The 19,084-nt window shown below is 44.5% G+C and overlaps 1 protein-coding gene across 1 annotated transcript in view; it reads left to right on the top strand.

The window, feature by feature from the left end:
- The first annotated feature begins 413 nt into the window (after window positions 1-413).
- Window positions 414-19,084, top strand: part of GALNT9 (polypeptide N-acetylgalactosaminyltransferase 9) — a 301,612-nt gene continuing 282,941 nt past the window's right edge. The window contains exons 1-2 of the mRNA XM_083804016.1: window positions 414-794; window positions 5,609-5,709. The gene's annotated coding sequence lies outside the window, so the exon portion shown is untranslated. The remainder of the gene's footprint in view (window positions 795-5,608; window positions 5,710-19,084) is intronic.

The following is a 19,084-nucleotide window of genomic DNA, read 5'->3' as shown; positions in this document are numbered from 1 at the left end:
AAACATGCTAATAGCCGCTACAGCAGCTGGGTCCAGTCCCCTGCCAGAAGTCAAGCAACTCTTAGCTGAATCCATCCACGGCATTCCCAAAGTCAATGGAAATACCTGGGCAGGAGTGAAAAGAATGCGCAGCCTGGACGGCCCTGTAGTCTGATGGATGGGAGGAAGTGTTGGGTGGGGCAAGGTGTTTTCAGTGATACCAGAACCAACAGGCAGCAGACCTAGTTAAAGTTGTGCTCAAGTTTGCAGAGATTTGTTGTCAACCAGGCTCAGTTTTGACAAACCGGGGGCAAACCTTGTTTTTAAAAAACAAATTGTATGCACTGATTTACCCGACTCTGATGAAAAATCCAATGAAATGTGCTTTTTCTCCCACTAAGATTTTTTTTTTCTTTTTTCTTTTGCAAAACCAGGACTCATCCAGAAAGGATTTTTGAGGAAGAGGCCACACAGAAGACCCTGTGAGGACTGTGAATACAACCACATTCCCCACAAACCAGTAGCTACCGCTCTGGGTGCAGGCTGGAAGAGCTACGAAGGCTTTCGGAGATGACACAGTCACCTCTGCATCCCGAGGGAAACCAGCCTTCCCTGGAGGCATGTGCTGTTGAACTCAGCCCTCTGGGACGTTGCTTCTGCTGCCAGTGGTCAGCAAATGGGTCACCAGCTGCACCTGGGAATGCCGTTCCCAAACAGGCTGCGATTTGCTCGCCCAGCGGAGGAGCATTTCTGGATGCACGAGCAGCCGAATCTTGGATTCCAAGTTGCCACTCGCAGCTGAAGTGCTGGCTGAAGTAAGTCATTAAGCAAAAGCTGAGAAGTACTAAATGTGCTCACAGAACTGAGGTTTAGTTTGAATCGTGGGGAAACAGGAAGGAAAACAAAAGAGATGAGCATTGTTTTCAGATAGAAAGAGTCAATATTTTTGTGTGCAGATGTCCATGTAGTTCAGGATATGCGTTTTAAAGACGGGTAGAAGTTGTCCTGATGCTCAGAGGTGCCAGACCCAAGTTCTACTAAAATTAATATTCAGCTTCTCCAAAAATGAAAATGTTTCTCTAGGTGCTTAAATATGTCTGTAAGTGTGGCGTTTTCAAGGGAACTCGAGTGAGGAGCAGAGTCATGCTGAACGAAATTAGGCACCCAAGTTTGAAAACTGCAGCCTAATTAGATATGCTCCAATTATTACTATTATTTACTACTTAACAGCTGTCATTGAAAGCTCAGGACAGCTTTGTGCTGGATGCCATGAGTACACAAAACAAGAAAAAAAATATCCTGGAGGTGCTAAGAATCTCTGCTTGAGAGACGATGAATAAATGCAACTGGCTGGGAAGCGAGAGGTGCTGGGAAGGTAGCTGTGAAACACATTTGATCAGGTCTCAAAAGAATTCGGTGTTGTCTAAATCTGGACTCTGAGCTATTACAGCAAATAAGCAGCATTAAGTAGGCAGGAATGGCTGTCTCTGAGCAGAAGGAATATTTATTTCTAAGCTTGGGTAATAATTACCATGGTGAACTCAATGAGTTTTAAAGGAAATAATTAGGCCACAATTACATAGGGGGGAAGAAAAGCCAAAACCCAGCAAAGCAAGCTCCCTCTTCCTCCGTTAACCTTCTCTTGCTTCCTTTCTCTGCTGTCCACTTGCTGTGTTAATCTTGAATTTGAATGAAAATTTAAGTGTATCTAAATGTAGCCTTGCCCCCGTGGAGGGAGTGGATGTGTCATCAGGGATCTGTCAGAGTCAATAACATTTCCCCTGCAGCCCCAAGCTGTGCCTCAAGATCTAACATTTCTGTCTGAATTATCAGCTAATGCTCTGACAAATTGCCTGTGATTTTCTTTTTTTCTCCCTGAGTGGATGTGCCTGGTCTGCAGATTAGGTAAACACTGCCTGGCCCTGGTGTGTAGCGGTGGCTGATGATTTCCAGCCGGACATTTCTGTCAAGCCGAGAGCAGGAGGTGTCAGGGCAGCATCCGGGCAGCCGCGGGACTGCCCGTGCTGGCTGCAGGTGCTCCGGGGTCTGAGGGTCTCACAGCTACGAGCCCGTGTTTAGGAGATGCCTGTCCACTGTGACAGCGAGAAGTGATGGAGCTGGAATTTGGGGATGTGATGGAGGGCTGGAGCAGCAGGGCTGCAGATGAGGTCTCTGCTCTAACAGAACAGGGAAGCAAAGCTGGACGGCGCTAGCAGCAGCTGTTTTGCTAAGCAGGGAGAGGGCACTGGCTTTTTTTTTCTTGTAGAAAGAAGCAGGTATTAGTGACTTGGACACCTCCCTCAGACACTGAGGACATCTAAACGTGGCACAAAACTACCAGGTGATTTTGCACTTGTACAATACAGTCATCTTTTGGAGGAAAAACTGTAGGGAAGATGCTGCAGAGGCACCCGAGGAGTTTGTCTCTCTGGCCACAGGATTCAAACACCTCTCGAAGCAAGAAAGCCATCAGCATCGGCTGCCTCTTCTCAGGCTGCAGGAGATCCGAAGCATCTGTTTGTGTACTTGCTGTAGAAGTGATTTTCCTTGGAACATGAGCTGGTTTTTAAACACTGTGGGCGTAGTGACAGTCTATAATTCTGATCGTGAAATCAGATCGTGAATGAGGGAGAGGTAAGAGAAACTCGTCTAAGCTGTCATTGTCAGGATTTACATTAGCCGTTTTAAGTCTCTTCTCTGCAGGTCCAGGTGGATTTACTCTCCTTCCCTGGCCTTTTCCTGATTCGTATGCAAATCCCTGGTCCTGTAACACCCCTTGCTGCTTGTACCTGATCAGCCCTCCCAGTTCCTGTGCAAATCTTTCTGCATGTTTTAAATTCCAGCTGTAAACAAAGGGCTTTGCCCTGCCCTTCCCCTTGCTGGTTGTTACTTGGCGCAATAATACTGGTTCTGCTCTGAAATATTTGGGAATTCAGCGAGGGAGCACTCTTCCTTTGGGCTGAGAGTCGTGGTGTCCCTAACTAATCTGAAATCAATGGGATGTGGATACCAAATTCCCTTAGGCTGCCTTTGCGAATTCCAGTCTTTTATAGGACTGTGGAGTAGTAAAAGTAATGTGGGAAATGTGACGTTTTGCATTGACTTCTCTAGAGGAGAGTCTGAAGGAAAATAAAACCTCTGGGTAGACAAGAGCTGTGGGACCACAGACGTGCACCATAAAGACGCCCGGGTGCTTGACAGATGAGTGGTGGCACCAACCAGAGATGTTCATGTATAGTTCTAGGAAGCCAAATGACTAAAAGGTAGATATTTATGATCTTTCTCGGGAATTCATATAAACATGCACAGCGGCCAGTAATAGAAATGCTGTTCTGGATTCTCTCTGAGCAGGCTCAGACTGGGCATGCCGTTTTATTATACGCACTGCAAAGATTTAAAGAGGGAGGGATTGAAAAGGAGAGACAAAGGGCTTTGCAATCTACAGTATCCCACTTAACGTAATTATTAGCTATAAGTAATTAAAGCAATGATACTTGTTATAAATATTTGGAAATTGATACACAATATACATAGATAAAACTATTAAAATGAAAATTGATAGTATAAATTTCCATTTCTTATTAAAAATATTCTTTTCACCTGAAATTCCTATCAGACTGCGCATCACACTTGAACACCCAGAAGTAAATCCCTTTCATTTTCATGTAGCACTGTGTGTGTAGACGGCATGTGGATAAAATCTTTAAAGTCTCGGAAGATAGATTGCATTTTCGATAGACTGGAGATTCGGTAGTTATTAGATACAGCAAAGGCCACCTGTACAGATGAGGGGAAATGAACGGGTCATTCATTTCAGGAGCCCCTGTGTGTGGCCCAGGTTTGACTAAATGTAAGTACTGGATGGCTCCGGCTCGAGACTTCTGTACTGGTGTAGGGCAGCTGGGTCCTTCTTAGGGCCATGTGCTGGGAACCTCATCCAGGGCTCATTTTGGTTGAGAAGTGCAGTAAATAAAAGCACGCTGAAATTTAAGAAAAGCAGAGCACAGTGTGGGAAGGGACAGACACCCCGTATTGGCCTCTCAGGCTGTGTGACACGGAGATGTCCCAGAGGTCCCCCAGAGCCACGCGCAGACCTTTGGTGAGCCCCACCATGGGACCCAGTGACGTGAGCGAAGGTTTCTATGGAAAGCTTTTATTTTTTTTCTTTGAAGAAAATATTCAACCCTCCCTGGCTGAAGGGTCTAGCTGTCCCAGGTCTAGGGGAAGGTGGAGGTGCTTGGATGAGGATGGGGACTGCCTGTGCTGGTGAGCAGTGCTGGTTCTTCATTCTGCCTTTGATACCACGCGTAGGCAGAAATGCAATAAAGAATTTGTCAAGTGCAATACATTAAGGCTATTCCTCTTGCCATTAAAGTTTCATGTACAAGTTTCACAGACAGGTCTTGGTCCTATTTATAGGTATCTTTCTTGCTTTCAAAAATATTATTAAACTCTTTTGTTACAGAAAGCTACTCTGAAAACAAGCCGAAGTGGTAAATAAAACATATACTTGCTTTTGCTAGCATGCTTATCTCCACAGAGCAATATTCTAAAGAATATTTTCCCCATACATTTTTGTCACCGCATTATTGCACATGCCTATTTAAGCAGTAATCCAGTTAGATTGTGTCCTACAGCACTTGCTTCTCCTGTTGTTTGAGGTGGGAATCACAGAAGCGAAGTGAACAGGCAGCACCGCGTAGATCCTGACCCCACGTCCAGAGGGGACACACAGAGGGGACACACAGAGGGGAAGAGAGGTTTATTCCCTGTATATTCTTAGGCTACCTGGGGTCTCATGCCTTCGAGCTTGCAGCTCCAGCCTCGTCCTCTGTGTGCTCCCCTGTATGCTGCATGAGGACCGAGCAGTCAGACTGGTGCTCCCACAGCCTGTACAAGGCGACGATGGAGGAGGGCAGAGCTGGCAGCAGCCCTGCGAGGTGAGCTCTGCAGATCAGCTGGATGAGGGGCCAGCTGGGGCCAGAGCACGGCTTCGGGGTTTGTTTTGGATGTGTGGGCCATGCAGAACTGGCGTTAGAAACGTGAGTCCCATAGAATGGACTGAGGAGGGGGAAAGGAGAGAAAATTTTGGAGGGAGAATATCAGTTTAAGGGTGAAGTATGACCTGGAGTTTCTTCAAAGGCAGAAGTTTCTTCTGCCCTTCACTGGCTTTGCTGAGCAAGAGATGCTATCACTTCAACCATGCCCCAGTCATACCCCTCTTCTTCTGGTTCAGAGATTCAGCCTACAGTATCTGCTACAATGGCATGTGATCAAAAAAAAAACAGACTTAAAATACTTGCTAATTATTTTGTTAATCAGGGTTTTCTGTTCTCCACATTATTAACAATGCAAATTAAAGCAGGAATCTGTGGTGCCCAGAAAACATCTGCTCAACAAAAATGGAACACTAAACCAAAAGCCCCCCTCTGTGGCTTGTTTCCACCCAGCTGTGCTGTGCCTGCCTTCGGGATGTTGCGGGCAGCTGCCCCCTGCTCCACGCTGGCGTGGGGCAGATGCCAAGAAGCTGCACTTTGCTGCCCTGCCCGGCTCCCTGCAGTAGTTTTCAGTGCACGGTGACTTTATAGGTGTGTATTTCAACCTTGAATTTCATTCTTTCTGTTTCTAGGCCATTCTGAAAAGCAGCACCTTCACCTGAAAGAGAATGCAGCTGGCCCCCGAGCAAGCCCTCCCTCCATCGCCTGCTGGCTCCTTCCCCCCCTGGCAGAGGTAGGTTGCCTTTCAGCTGATGCAGTGCTCTTAATCTCCGTTCTGGGCTCCACTTCCAGTTCAGGTTTGTTTATCAGAGTTTCTTCTCCCATCGTCTGCTCTGGTTGTGTTTGTTTTTATTTTGTTTGGGTTTGGTTTTGGCTGTGAACATTCAGTGTTCAACACTGAATCCTACTGTGTGGCCTGGATCGTTATTTGCCGTGCCTCCAAACTGCCTGTTTGTCCTTAAAATTCTGCTTCTCTGCTAGCCTGGGTGGAGCAGCTGAAGGCATTACCTCTGCCAGCTGATCTAAAATACCTTAAAAATGTTGCTGCTGTGGATTGTTTGAAAAGCTGGCATCAGCATTCCTCCCTGCTAGTGCAATTAGTTTGGGGACTTTCTCTTTTTTATTTACAAATGAAATGACAATAATTGTGCATATCTATGCCCAGCATCAGACATACACTGCACCACCCGGTTAAGGTTTTGCAAGATGTAACCCAGGGCAGTTGGGGGGAACGCCTCATAGCTTTCTATAGCAAGTGTAAAAAAACTCTATGAAGAAAATCCCTGTAACTGTGAGTACTTGTGACCCTAACTCTCTGTACATTTCTTTCATTTTTTACACAAATATGCATGAAAAATCTATCTTTAGCCAAGTCTATAGCCCATAAAAGACAGTCTTTTATCAGCTCATACAGCTTTTTATACCAGGAAAGCACTCTGGATACTTTCGAAGCAAGAAACTAAAAAGAGATTTTGATATTTTTCTATTTTTATAATATTTAGTAGCTCTCTCCAAGATGTTTGAAAACCAAATTCCTTCTCTATTTGCTTGTTAAGCTCGTTCCTTATCTGACAAGGCGGGGATAGTCTACTCCTGTTTCTGTTGCTTACCAGCTTCAGGAAGTCTGACGGAGTGTGTTGACTCTGGAGTTACGGGAGTGGAACCAGCTGCAGCAGATAACATCTTATCTCCCGAAGGAGGACATAAACAGCCTTACTGCAGGGCCTGCTGCAACCTCTGGCTGGGGTGGGTGCTGGGCAGGAACGTTTTGCTCTGCAGGTTGCCTGTTTTAGAGATTTTGTCACTTCTGTCTGCTCAGTTCCTTATGCCCAGGTTTTTCAGAGATGAGACACAAATTTACACAATTGCACTGTTAACTTTGCGCTGTTAGCTTTGACAGAATTGCTATCCTTTTGGTTCCTCTTGTGTCTAAGACTAAATCTGAACTTGCTGACACTGATCGTACCTAATAACTGGTTTTCCAGGGATTTATGTCTATGTTAAGGGAATTCAAAAGCAGAGGTGCATGCGCCTGTGTGACCAGATTTTCTTGAAGCCCTGTGTTATGTATGGGATTCAAATATGGGAGGATCAAGAGCTCTTCTTACATTTTACACTCCCCTATGAGGAGCTGGGCTAATCTAGAAGGCTGTTGCATAGTGTCGGTGCTTTTTCCTTGATCATCAGTGAGTGCTTTAACTAGTTCCAGCTCTTTAACTTGTTTAAAGTAAGGAACCTCATTTTGAAATTAATATGTCTCAGTTCATATCCAACAAATGTGGGATTTTTATGATATTTTTACATTGGGAGCTTCTAAAAGCTCCCATAAAATAAATTCCCAATATTGCGACTACTCTGCAACCAGAGAGGATTTTACTAAAACACAGTAGAATGAAACACCCGCCTGCTGGAGATTAAATTGTCTACTAGTTTGTGTGAACTCAACCCAGATTAATCACGTTTTAGCTCAGCTGGAGAAATATCCATGAATTATGTTTCCAGCTGAATGCGCAGGGCTACACCTATTTTTCAAATGCAGAGGAGAAAACTGCTCTGGGTGACTCAGTTACAAGTCAAGCAAGTTATTTTCCGTGCTGCCTCATAAAGAACAAAGATAAGAACTATAGAAAATGAAATCAGAAGGGAAGGGAATACGATCTCGTGTTAGCTGAAACTTTGCCCACGTTGCTGCGCCCCAGCAGCAGGTATATCTGCGTGGCTTCCCTCTGCATTTGGTTGTGCAAAGCGTGTGAACTCATGGCAAGCAGCAGCCCTTAGCTGCTGGTGTTTTATCAAATGCTCTGTTTTGTGTGCTTACGCTGTACCTGGCACCTGTGCGTGGTGTTGGGATGGAGGTGGACCTTGCTTACACCACACCTTGGATGTGGTGTGAGCCATAGATATGTGTCAGGGGCTTTCCTGCTGATTCCAGCCAGGTCACTCCGGAGAAGCCATTTGGAATAGAATAGAATAGAATAGTTCAGTTGGAAGGGACTTTCAAAGATCATTTAGTCCAACTGCAAATCATCTAACCCAACTGCAATTGGCAATATAAATCCTTGTGAATGTTAATTGCAGCGTGCAACTACGCGCACCGCAGGGCTGGGGATGTGGCATTCAAGCTGGGATGTTGCATGCTGCCTTACTTCTTGCCTGGTGCATCAGTGCCATCATCAGGGTGGCTGAAAAACAGAAGTTCCACGTGACTAACTGCTGGTATCTGCGCTGAAGCAAAACTGGAAGACTGAACAATGTTAATGAAATAACATGAAGTGCGCCTTTCAAGATAACCACGCAGCTGGCAAACAAGAGACTTGGCTGGGAATGTGAGAGGCTTTGTTGAGATCCTTGCCCTGGGTACTTGCTGCTGGCTTGCTGTGTTGGACCTGGGAAATGGCTGTGCTTCTTTGCAAAGCGCTAGTGGATTAATTTTTCTGTGTAGGAATGGCATTTTCTCAATGGAAAAAGTACGTGATGAGCTCCAGTTTGGCACCAGAAAGGTCCAAATGAAGTAACAGTCTGGCTCACCTGGAAATATTTCTGGATTTACAACTTTTCACAGCCCCCTATACCTGATGGGATGAAGTAAGAACTAAAGAGCAACTTGTTCTGTTCTGAAATAGCTCAATTACTGCAGCGAGTGCACTACCAAATGTGGACTGAGCAAGTCACAACCGTTAGAGTTATAAAAAGAGAGATGACAATCTCTAATCTAAATCAGATCTTAAAAGATCAATCAGTGATTGTCCCTATCATCAGTAGTAACTTCATCTCACTCTGAGCTGCTTTGATGCCAGAGTAAGTCTGACATAAGAACACAGATCTGAATTCAAATGGGGAATCAAGAAGGTATTTCTCGCTTGATTTTGCTTCTCAACCTGAGCTATAGGGAATGTTTATTAGAAATGTGTTCCTAGCTTCTTTGATAGTAATTCAAAACTCCCCTTGTCTGTATGTGCTTTCCGTGCTTCTTGCTAGAAATTAGTCTTTTTAAGGTTTACCAGTCAGGTACTTTTAACTGAAAAGGTTAAAACAAAAGCCAACAAACAACAAACCAGATATATTTCTGGCTGTCTGCCCACTGAAGGGCCTCCCCCGTGCCGGGTGCAGGGGACCCCACTCCATTCCCAGCTGCTCCCGAGCCGAGCAGGGCTGCCAGCAGCGCTTGCCCTGTCCTTAGAGAGCCCTAAAAGAGAAAAAGTGATCCTATAAACACAAGCACAGAAAAGATACCGGGTGCCTGTGCTGTTGTTTATACATTTAGATACTATGATTAAATTACATACATAATGCATAGTGTTTGTAATACATTATTAATAATAATAATAATACTGTCTTGTATTATTTGGCTAGAAGAGGCATGCTCCGAGTGATGGTTCATTGGTCTATTCACACACAATTTTCATACATCTCTAAAGATTACCATTTTAACAGCTTTCTGTATGGATACTGCCAGGCAGTTACATTTAACAGTGCATAAATCTAATTCCCTCTGCACTCAATTTTCTCAGGCAGCAGAATCAATTTAAATCTGTCAGGATTTTATTCTAAAGTCTATTAATGACTCCTGCCTTTTTCTGTATTTTTTTCCTCTGTCTCTCTCTTAACAATCTCACTCTTTCATGAATTCATTCAGCTGCAGAAAAAGATGCCCCACTGATACAAACAGTCTTTTATCTCTTTACAACAGAAACCTAATTAGGTGTGAAGGAGACACAAGGAAGGTCACAATTAGCCCTCTAGCAATAAAGGTTAACAGTTGTGAAATTCCGTAATAATGCTGTTGAACTTTGTTATTACCAATAATGATGGCCTTTGACAAGGTCGTGTTCATTATTCCTCATCCCCACCTCACCAGCGTGGCTTTGCGGCGCTTCCCCTACCCGTTCCCTTCCCCTACCCCCTCGCACGTGTGTGCTGGCTCCTGACACGAGAGCTTCTCACACCTCCTCCGGCCGTTCGATCCGTTGGGTAGATTTCAAGGCATGCTTTCATATTTTCTGTATAGAGCTAGTGCCGAAGGATTGCTTGCCATGCCTTTTAATTATTGATTAAAAAAATAACGTGTGCGGATTTTCTTCTCCATGCTTGAATGAAACGATTCTGCCCAATTAAGAACTTAAATGGAGGTGTTAACAAGAAAGTAATAGGCGAAGTGTCCTGGTAATACAGCTTTTCAGAATGGAGTGGAAACAATTACGTGCCTTGCCGTTACAAGCCAATGGATCTCTGACATCTTCAAAAGGCTTCTGGGGAATAACGCCACGTTGGGTATCGTTTGTTGTATCTGTATCCACTCTTAAATCTCTGCAGTGAAACGGATCGTAAACTGAACATTTCAAATGACTCTTTACGGCCTCATTTTTATGCCGGTTTTATGCCTTTTGAGGAATGCTGTGAAACAACTGGAATCCACCAGAGATGTTAATCTCCCTGTTGATTTTTAGTAGGTGTCTTCAAGGAGAAGGACCACATCTGTGACTGCTAAACCCGTACCTTAGTTCTCGGGTTTCCTTTACACTGGAAATGCGACTCCACAGTCATTAATATCAGATCTGTGCCCTGCTAGATCATCTTGTCCCAGTCAAGTGTGGGCATGTGATTTCATTTCCAGTTTAAGAAGCAGAGCATGTGACAGGGATTTAATGCCAGTTGTACACTTCCTTGCCTGCAGTTTCAGTTTGGGCGATCCCTCATGTGGTGGAAAGTGCCGTGGCACAAAGAGCACAGGCAGAGTGAGAAGTGCTTTGGGCCGGCTGACAGCACTGCTTTGCAACTGGTACACCAGATTCACAGGGCATCTGGCCTGAGGTATTAGAAAACGCCAAAGCTGTAATGTGCTGCTGCTTCTTCTATGTTTACTTGATTTTGAGTTATATGCTGAGAAAAAAAAATCCACTTTCTTTTGTTGCATTGAGTAAGCTTTCACTCCCTCACCTGCGGTCTTGAGTTTTTAAGGGTCAAGGATTTCATTTAACCTTTATATTCCAGTTCAGCTGGAATTTGGACAATTGCTCAGGGGGGCATAAATTGGGAAGCTCCTGTCCTAGGCTACCTGTAGACAGAGAGAGAGGCAAAGAGAGGGGCAATTCATATCTTATATAGGTCGCCCCTCTCCTTCCCTTTCCTTGAAGGAGTCTTGGGTGACTACACTTCTAATTAACCGAAGACGCCTTGGGAAAATACTTTATAATGCTTAACCACCAAGTGTTAAGCTTTTAGTATAGAAAGCAAAGTCACAAAATGTGCAGTAAGGGTAGAGGACTAGAAATACCAAATATTTGGTGTACGTGTGTATAGAAAGCTATAGATGAGCAGAGATGTTCAGTTCTCTCACTTCTAACACTCCTCAAGGCAGATTCTTGTCTTCTCAAGTGAGATAGCACTGGATCGTAATCGGCAGCAATTGCTGCCTCCCAGTAAGTCTCCAGATAATGCTGCATTTGGACTTTTACTGGCGTTAAGCCATATGCCATTTAGTATTTCAAAATATTTGTGAATATACCCTGTCTGACCAGCCCTCTGGTAACATATCAATAAAACAGGATATTCCTGAGATTATTTATGCCTTTTAGAAAGGACTGGATGCTTTCAGAGACAGCTGCACAGCTTCAAAAGCAGGTGTGAGTAGCACATAAGAGTGTAGAAACATCAGAGCCTCCGTGCTCTCCATAAATGCCAGGGTTTGTGCGGTGCTTGACAAGCAAAAGCACGTACAGCAAGTGGTTCCTGATTCATGGCTCAAGGCTGAGGTTTTTCAGAGAGTGCAGACACAGATCACCGGACACCTTCAGGGTGTTCTGCCCATTACCTTGCTTCATTGACTCCCTGCTCCCAAGTGCACCAAGCACTCGGGGGCCCATGTGAAGCTGGTGTAAGTTGGAGTCGTGCTGGTTTGCACCAGCTGAGGCTCTGGCTGAATTTTCTCTGTTCAACTGAATGAAAAGATCTGAGTGTGCAGAAAGTGGGGAAAAGGATAATAGAGACAGATGCCAACAACTGTCCTATTGTTAAGTTAAGGAAGGAATAAACAACCTATCAGGAAAAAAAAATATTTACACTTCAGTCTGCCAGCTTGAAGTCATGTGACTTGCATTTTGTTACCAAATTTTACAACATTTTGGTAACATGATCCCTGATACTTTTAACATCTAATTCTGAGAATAGCAGAATATCACATCCCAGGTACGGAGGGTGAAGCCACCTTAGAAAGAGCATTAAGTGTCGGGAATCCTCCGGTTTGTACAGCTGGCCAGAAATCCCCACCAGGTGCGGCTCCTGTATGGTGGTGCTTTCCTGCACCCCTCTGACGGAGTCTGCAATATGCAAAAACTTGGAGAAAGGACTTATTATAGCAGAAAATTGTCAACTTTATACATTAAGTAATTCAACTTTATGAGCAAAATTAAGCTGTTTAGCCTCCCAGTTGTCTGCACAGCAGTCCCTGGGCATTTATTTTGCTAATGTTTTTGTGCTGCTATTCCTATCTAGTTGGTAGGAACTTTTATTTGCATAAGGCAACATTTTTTATTATTATTATATATAAAGCCAAGGACGTGTCCTTGTACTTCAGCAAGAAGTTTATCGAGTGATTGACATTAAATGCCAATTTTATCAAAATATTGATTGAAAAAAAGTTCTTATGCTTCTATTGTTTCCTATAGATGTATCTAATCTCAGCTTTATCCAGGCAGCGCAATACGTTGCTTGCCAGACTAGAAAATGATATATTAGCCATCTGGGCAATGGGCCCAACCCTGGGCAAGATTAGTGCTTCAATTAGCTGTTGATAGCTTTCCATTAGAATATTGGTTTCAAAGAGCACTAAACAAGAATGTTGTGCTTTGATTTTCAGATTTAATTACTTCCATCAGGGCTATAAATGAACTCATTAGTCTTAGTGGCTCTAAAACCCAGAGACAATAGAATGTTATTGCTATTGTTCTTATGGTTTGTGCAAACATTACTTTCAGAATGCTATTAGGGATGGCTATCAACCTTTCCACTCTTCCTAATGTAGCTGGCTGGCTGACCCTGCACAGCAGCTCTGGGGTAAACGTGAGCTTGATTTCATTACTGAGGTCTGCTGTTGGGACGCAGTGCCTGCTAGCGAATAGCAGCTTGATTTGAGGGGGTCATTACAGACAGAGAAACTTACTGAGGGCATGATTAAACTCACACATTGGCAGTTTTGGCTCCTCGTCAAAGTTTTTGTGTTCTCTCTTCCTTTCTTTCCCACCCCCTATTTCTTTTTGTTTGTTTGTTTTAATGCTTGCCAGAGCTTCTGGGGATTCTTGAGGCTTTGTTATTATTATTTTTTTAATCCACTGCATTGTGGTTTCACGACACCTTTTTCCTTAATTTTGCAAAAGAATACTCCTTTTTGTTTACTTGTTTATTTATTTTTATCTTTGCCTTTTCCCCTGGACTCAAGTGGGCGGTGCAGTGCTCCACTTTCTCCTTTGAACGTGATCCTTGCCCCGTTCCTCCCAAAATAGAAGAAGATGGAGAATGGGAATGCAGCGAGGCGGATGCTGCCAGTCATTGCCTGCCCACAGGACTGGTACCCCCGGGGTTGGCTGCCTTTCCCCAGCAAAGAAACCTGGTCCTGGGCAGCTGGAACTAACTCTGAAGTCAGCACTGATTTGAGAAGGTCCAAAGGCCCTTCCAAACAAAATTGTCTAATAATTCTGGGAGGAAAAGGGAATCGTGAATAATCCCCATACTAGGGAAAGGGTAAGGGGTTGGTGTTTATTGAAATGATCAAAACCAATGTAGTGTTGCCGTTAGATCAGCAATATGCCATGTTGTTTGTTAAAACCCTAAGCCTTGCAGAGTTTTCTTTCATCTGAGGTGTGTTTCACTTGGTAGAAGTCCCTTTGCTTTTCTGGCTTCTTTTTTCTTCGGAGGAAGGATGTCATGTGTAAATAAAGGATATGATGCTCTCCACTACTGACATTTATTAAATTAAAGCTGTAATCAGTACAGTATGTCTTAACCATAATATTAATATGGCTAAAACAGTAAATGCTATCATGTTCAAAGCCTAAGACCTGTTTTATATTAGCGTTTGGATAGTTATTTCATTTTTCTTTCTAATAGAATAGTCTTCGATGAAATCCAAAACTCAGCTGTAATTTTTAGCTCCTAAACCTTCATAAACCCCAGAATATGATTCAAAAAGCCTACTCTTAGATCTTAAATAAGTTTCTCCTAAATTTTGCCAGACTGTTGTGAAAATGCTGGAAGCATAGGGAAATTAATGCAAATGCTACATCCCTTGCTATCAGTCAGGTCAGGATGTTGCCTGTGACTTCCAGCAAGCGAGTCCTCTGCTGTTCAGAGCAAGGTGACTCCATCCTTTCCAGGTATGCCGGTCACACGCCTCTTTCCCCTTAACTCTGTCCTCTTCCGCTCTGCCCTGCGGTTAGCTGGGAATCTTCAGCAGGAATGCCAACTTTCAGAGGGCTTTAGGTGAAATGAGTAAGAAGGGGAAAGCCCGTGGGCAAATGGAAGTGGTTGGTTGTTCCCTGGCTCTTCGTGTGCTGGCAGGGGGCTTGAGGCAGCCCAGCCAGAAGGAAAGAAAACATCCCTGTCTGTTGTGGTAGAGTACAAAGCCTGTGGTGGAGTCAGCTGGAGTTTGGATGTATACTTGGGGGAATTTTTTTTCTATCTAAGCACTTTCAGTGCCTGTCTCAGTAGTTCTGGAGCCATTCTCAAGTGTTTAAAAATAGAACAATGTCTCTCGCTCCTTCTTTCTCTCCCTCCCTTGTTGCCTTTCCCATCATTAGGGGAATAGTCTGATGGATGTGTTTGTTTTTCTGGATCTGTTATGCTGAAGCGATGGGAAGAATGAGAGTGGGGAGTGTTCCTCCGTGGTCACTGTTTTGTCTAGCAAGCTTTCTGCTCTCCAGGGTCAGCTCCTGTAAAAGCTAAACTACTTCTATTTATAAGACTATTCGGCCTAGAGAAAATTGGGCGGATTATATACAGTTGTCAGAGTTTCTGCCAGCAGACAAAAGCAAGATCACTCTGTTGGCTTCTGGCAAATATTTCTAACCTGATTCTGTTCTGCTTCTCCTTTCCTGCTATACCCTGCCCCAGCCACGCTCCTGCAGTCAGAACTCGGAGGCTCCCACCTCCTGCCGCAGGCATGCCCTGGGGGGAGTTGTGCAATGAGAGCAGAGAGGCCAGCTCTGGAGGAACTTTGCTTTCTCTTCAACCCAGACCTGATGATTTCTTGCAGCTGGTTGGTGCTCACAGAGTGTTTCACATCTAGCACACACCAAGCAGAGGGGAGATGCTGTGCTGCAAATGTGATCCTACGAAGCGTGGGAGAGGACTCTGAAAACCAAGACAACGCAAGTAGCTAAGTACTGGGCTACCTTAACCTGTAGCAATGGGATAGCCCTCCCTCCCGTCCCTCTGCACAGCCTGACTGCTAATTTAGGCCTTGAAAGATGACACAAGTTTAACTGAGTGAATGAATTATCTGAGCACCTGTGTAATGCCTATCAAAAACCTCACTTGGAGCATAACCAGCCTTAGATTTGGGCAGTGTTAGCTAAAAATTCTGAAATAAATGAGAAAGAACCCAAAGTCTAGTGCGTTGTCACGTTTGATGTACAGATTGTCCAAACACTGCTTCCTTTCAGTGTGTCACAAATCATGTGGGACTGAGCAATAACTGACAGATGTTGGAAATGTGCGATTTTCTGCGGCAGTCTGTTGCCTGCAACCGCTCCGCTGCTGCTCCGAGCAGCGCTCAGCCGAGAGCACGGCGGTACCCCAGCACCGCCTGGTGCTGTGGCTCTGAGACATCTCCAGTGAAATCACTCAAGAGCTCCTGTTTCGTAACGACAATACAGCAGTGGTTTATTTGAAGGCTGAGCCAGCTTTGTATCAAAGCCAAATATGTCTGGCTTGGCACCACGAGCTAGCGCTGGAGCCAAGCAGCTGGAGCAGACTGTATGTGTATTTAAAAGAACAAAAACAGAGAGACTCTTAAGTTATCTCCTGTATGAGGTCAATCAGAGTGCCAGAATGCAGTGCCAGGTTTTGCATCAGGCTTTCTCTGGCCTTATCCCTGCATACCTACAGAGCCAAGCCCAAGGCTAAGGCTCCATTCTCCTCTGATTTCTCACCTCTCCTTCTGGCTTTCTCCTGGCAGTCTGCTAATTGCAGGAGTTAAACCCCCGTAAAGTGGTAGTATCTTGCCCCCCCCCTCACCCTTTTTCTCTTTGGGCCCAGGTTGTGCCCATTGCAACTGACACCACCACAAGGAACAGGCCTCTAGCACTTTCTGCGCAGACTTGTCCCAGAGCTTCGTCTGTCTGAGGCCTTAGGGCTTCTGTCACACAAAGGTGCAAAAATGAGCCTTTGGCCTCAAGATTTCAGTCATATTCTGGTGAACCAGGGGTCTGCTGCTGGTCTGCTGGCTCCATTGAATGTTGGCTTATAGGATAATTAACCATTATTAAGGCTGTGTCTGCCCTAGATGATGATGGCAGAGGGGTTGAGGGGTTGTGTTCTCTGAGCTCTTCTGCATCCAGCCTGTGAAGAAGTGTCTTCTCCTGACAGTCAGATGCACTTCAAGAGCAGAGAGGGCTCTAACGTGAATCCCCGCAAGCGGGACAGTTTGCTGCAGATGTCTGCTCTGCTTTATCCATCCTCCTCTGTGGCTGGCGTAGCTCAGCTGTCTGCGGAGCAGCTGCCGAGGCGTTGTGTTACATGGGCCAATATGCTGAGGCTGCAACTGCAGCACCCCGAGGAATGCTCTGCCACCACCTGGGTGACACGTTAGAGCAGGCTTTCTATTCTAGAGCAGGGATGAGCACAATTGCTCTGGGACTTTTATTTTATCATTCCATGGCTGGCTAATTTTCCACTGTACCTGTTCACCTCGGGGCCAAGATCAGGAAAGTCCTCCTGCCATCCCAGCCACATTCAGGAGGCTCAAACCATCTTGCGAGACACCTATCATCATGAGAAATTCAGGTTTTCTTAGAAGCATTAAATTTGAGTGCCCTTGGAAAGGTTTAATTTCATTCAGTAATTCATCACTAACTAAACTCCTTTTCCTGGAACTAGGATGTGTTCAGATGCCAGATAAAATGGAGCCTTTCATCCCCCGGACTCCAGAAATCCTTCAGGGATCTTTGTCTGAACCATGGCGGGAGAATGAGAAGGAATTGCTTTGGAGCACAAGGTTCTGTGAACTCAAGGCACACTTTTTCTTGTCTAATCAACAATTTTACCCGTGATGTTAAATTTGTGTGTGCTTATAACACACCACAAACAAGATATCTGGAAACTCATTTCCAAAGCACTTTCCATTATGCAAGTAGCAGGAGATGTACCATAGCTTTTCAGTAATTGGTTGGTAAATTGTTTTCTCTCTCATCTTTACTGCTATAACAAAAACATGTGAGCTTTAGGTCTTGATTTTTAGGGGACTTTGTTTGCTTATCTGTGCTCCTACCTATTAGCTTGCATCAAGGAAATAACCCAAAGATGTTCTGACCTGCAAACAGCTGCATGAATAAAGGGTAAAACTTGTTACTGAAGTAAATCTTGGAGAGATTCTAGTGGCGAGTTGAATTGTCACATCTGGTGGTCATTCATACTATCTTGCTTCAACATATGTGACTAATGAAACTGCCCTTCATTTTGTGCAAAATATCTTGGGGAAATGCTTGGCTGGCAGCTCATTTCTTGCCCTGAATTTGGAAGGGAATTGAGGTACAACCCAGCTACAGGTAATTACCTCTAACCTGTTTCTGTACTCACTGAATTGCCTGTCAGATTCACAGCCCTTGAAATGAGAAATCTGAGACCTTTGCATAAAATGTTTGTTTAAGACTCTTTACAAAAATGAGGGAATGTGATTGAATTGGAGCGAAGGTGGGTTGACTTCAGTGGTGCTGCGTTAATTTTGTATCAGCTGAAGTCTCCATTCCGTGCAGCTGCTGGAAGGCCAATGTCCACCCACAGCAGAGACAGACATTGAATGGTGTTAGGGACCAATTTGGGGCACTTAGCTGTTTCTGCAAAGATGGTATGCAGGCAAGGAGAAGGAATAGTGGTAGCTTGGCCGACTCGTTTCCTGGCCATAGCCAGTCACCAGAGGACGAGCTGCAGGAGCAAACCTTTTGTTTCATGAATTGCTGCCTGGGTTTGGGAGGAGCAGTTGCTATGCAGCCTGCGCTGCAGGCATCCATCTTACCAGAAACGCTTGCATTGAATAATGCAGGGCAGAGCTGCTGGGCTTCAGACTACACAGTGCATGTGTGTGCCCTTGTATCCCAAAGAGGAAACTCTTTTTTTTTTTTTTTTTTAAAATCACACTGTTAGGTCAGCTGCACAGAGAGATCTGTTGGTGGGGCTTCAGACTGTTGCCTTGCAAGACTGATGAAAGTGTCGCCAGCCTTGGCTGTGGCACTCAGCAGGAGAAAAACCTTTCAAGGTTCCTGATTCTGGCAACAGTGGGGTTGTAATGGTCACCAGATGAGCACAGAAAAATACAGGAAGAATGTGTGTATAGGGTTGTTGTGCCTACTGTCTATGGGCAGGCAGCGGTGTGTGCATTATTTATGTATGTTTAGCAGAAATAAGATGGGCATTAATATTCCGTTTCAGTCTTAATTAGTGGCTGATAAAAGCACAGGTGATACTTAACCGTCTTGACAGTGTAATTTATCTAAAGTTTCCTAATAATATGGTTACGGCAGTCTTGGAAGGGCTGCTTTAATGACTTTCACACGCTTAGGTTTGATACCACCAATATCCAACATGTTGGTTGCTTAGGAGACCAAATTAAACAAAGCCTAACATTTATTTCTCCCCTTCTTTGCTGCACAGAGGATTATCTCACTCTAATATTTTTCTCTATTAAATGCCTAAATTTTAGGTGTTTATAAGAATGAAAAAAATCCCTAACGATCCAGATCCCCTATTAAATCAGCAGATGGTTCCTAGAGCCAAATTAGGGACCTGTGATAGAACAATAAAAGCCCTGCTTTATACAGTGCACATGTTCAGAGCTGGCAGTGTTAAATGAGCCCTCCATGCAATCTGCTCTGAGAAATAGCCTTGCTGGCATTGACCTC

This window comes from Anser anser, assembly GCF_964211835.1.
Source record: "Anser anser genome assembly, chromosome: 18".
In the NCBI taxonomy this organism is placed as follows: domain Eukaryota; kingdom Metazoa; phylum Chordata; class Aves; order Anseriformes; family Anatidae; genus Anser; species Anser anser.
Note: the sequence above shows the minus strand (reverse complement) of the source record. Positions and strands in the feature narration are given on the sequence as shown.